Raw genomic sequence first — 2,608 nt, 5'->3', positions numbered from 1 at the left:
TCCCCCTCCCATTCACGGGACGCTTCTCCCCTCAAATCCCTCCGCCGCACAAACTAGTCCCACTTCTCCGCCTCACTCCCCCCTCGCTCGACTCCGCGAGGGTCCCTCACCCCCCCAGCCGTCCCTTCCCCGTCACGGGCCTTCATCCGCGCGGGGCAGCGGGGGTGCGGTGCCATCCGCCACGCTCACCCGGTCTCCCGCGGCGGAGGTATCTCAGCGCGGGTAGCGATGCGGCCCGAAGAGGTCGCGTGATTCTGGGGGCGGTGCCGCGAGGAGCCCCGGGCGGTGTCTACGTCACGCGGGGCGGGGCCGGGCGGCGTCCGGTAAACAAGGCCCTACCGGAGGGAACGGTGGCGGCGCCCGAGGGCAGCGTTTGGGGCTGCGGCTGTGCTCGTCCTGCTGCGCCCGCGGCACACGGGAGCGGGACCTCCCTTGTCCGGGCGCTTGGGCAGCAGGGGCCGCGGGCCACGCCGTGAACCCGGTGTCGAGCTGCGGCCTGGAAGCGGTTTTTACTATGGGTGAATATGCTGAAAGGGAATAATAAATTCACTGGAGTGCTCTGTGTGTGAGTGATATTAACTGGGCAGCCGTGTGTGCTGGACTGCAGGAGTCCTAGAAAGACATTCCAGGGGCAGGCACCCAAAATGTGATGCCTTTCTGCTTGATGAATGTTCAAAGCTCATGTCATTCATCCTCTTTTGGAACCCTGAGTGCTTCTTCCAAACTGTGGATGAAGAGAATTTTTTTGCTGAAATGCAGCAAGCACACAAAACAGTCCATCCTTCCTTGTAAATAAAGGTTATTTTTCCCTGTGGAAAATGCTGCATAGGAAAGAACAGACATTACCTTAGGGAATGTTGTCCAGCTTTTAGTCGGGTGTGCCATAGCCAGCAAGTTTTTGGCTCAGTGTGTCGATCCTCAGGTCTTGGTGTTTCCCATTCTCTGAGGGCTGTTCTACGGGGATCCACCAAGGGTGCAGCTGCTGATCTGACTCCTCAATCCATTTGAACTGTCCTCAGATGCCAGCAGGAATCACAGACATTAAATTTGCAAGGTAGAAACTAGGTGCAAGGAAAATAAAAGCAGATCAGAACCACATCTGAGAGCATCAGTTCATGTTTAACTTTGGTCACGTTAGTTGTGTTTCACAGCTCTCATCCCTTCCCACTGCACCTGCAATAGGTCATCCTGCTTCTGGATGAGATAGAGCTGCTTGGAGCCAGCATGTTTTTAATCTAGTCCTGCCTTGTACGTGCCAATTAATATTTATTACAGTCTAGAATGAGTGATGGTATTTCTTTTCCTGCTGTGCAGAAGACATGTTTATTTAATCTGCCACAGAAGAGAGTGGAAATTAGGAAGAGCGTCAGAAAAGAGCTGGAAGCAATTAGTCCTGTTATTTTACTGTAACTTAATTGCTGTAACATTCAAATTGACAAAGAAAACATGGATGCTAGAGGAGGGGTTTGTAGCTACATTTGAAAGGGAAAATGACTGCATTAGAACAGACATGATGTTTTATAATTAACCTGTTTATTATTTCTGAGTTATGCATTTAATAAACTATTTACTCAGGATGCACTGGAGCACATGGCATGCAAGAAGAACTCACAGCAATACACAAAAGCAAACTGTCCTCAGATAGAAGCAGAACTTGCTGTAGATGCAATGTGGCCCATGTGGGTCAGGGCCAGGACAAGCCTATGTGAGCCCAGATAAGCCCTCTGCGGCTCTACACTCTCTGATGACCCTGAAATAAGAAGAGAACAGGGAAATTTATCTCAACAGGAAGAACATAAAATAAGAATGACCACACGGGGTCAACTCAAAGGTCCTTCAAGACCAAAATGCATCTCTGGCACTCTGCTTTTTAATTCCACTTGTATAAAATGCCTTTTGATGGTGGTTTCAATGGAGAGAAGAGCTGATTAAGTTTAACAGAAGCCATAAACAGAAACCTAGGGAAGAGTAAGAACACAACAAGCCAAGGCAAGAGCTGACTGCTCTCCCATCCTGCAACTGTTTTCTCTGTAATAAATACCCTGAAATAAAATAAATATCCTGAAATAAAATAAAGGGAGAAGGTGTGGATGAGAGCTGAACTGGACACAGCAGTGTCCCCATCCCTCTTCAAGCATTCTAGCACAGTGATAATAGTCATAAAAGAGGGTATCTCTGCTCATTATCTCCAGCATCAGTTTGTATGCAAATATAACTGGTCTTTGTGATACAATGGCTACTTTGGGAAGCAAAACATCTGATACAGATGTTTTATCTACAGCTGCTCTACACAAGTTTGCTGACACTGGGAGGTATATTCATCATCCTCCTTCTCCAAAGGACTGTGCCAGTGTTCTCTGGTTTTACTGAACATTCTATTTGATTTTTTTGCACAACTGGGGGTTTTTTTCACTTGCTTTTACTATCTCTGGTTTTAAGAGCCACATTCTGCAGCCGTTTGCACTTTATGTCAACGGGAAGCCTGTGCTCAGGGGTGCTGGTAGAAGCCAGCTCCAATGTTTCGTAAAATAACATCTCGATCCTTTCAGCAGCTTGTAATTTTCCTGTTTTGTTTAATTCCTGTAACTGTCTTCATATGAAACCCTGA

The sequence above is a fragment of the Melopsittacus undulatus genome, chromosome 11, assembly GCF_012275295.1.
Source record: "Melopsittacus undulatus isolate bMelUnd1 chromosome 11, bMelUnd1.mat.Z, whole genome shotgun sequence".
NCBI classification, from domain to species: Eukaryota; Metazoa; Chordata; class Aves; order Psittaciformes; family Psittaculidae; genus Melopsittacus; species Melopsittacus undulatus.
This window is presented reverse-complemented; position numbering follows the sequence as displayed.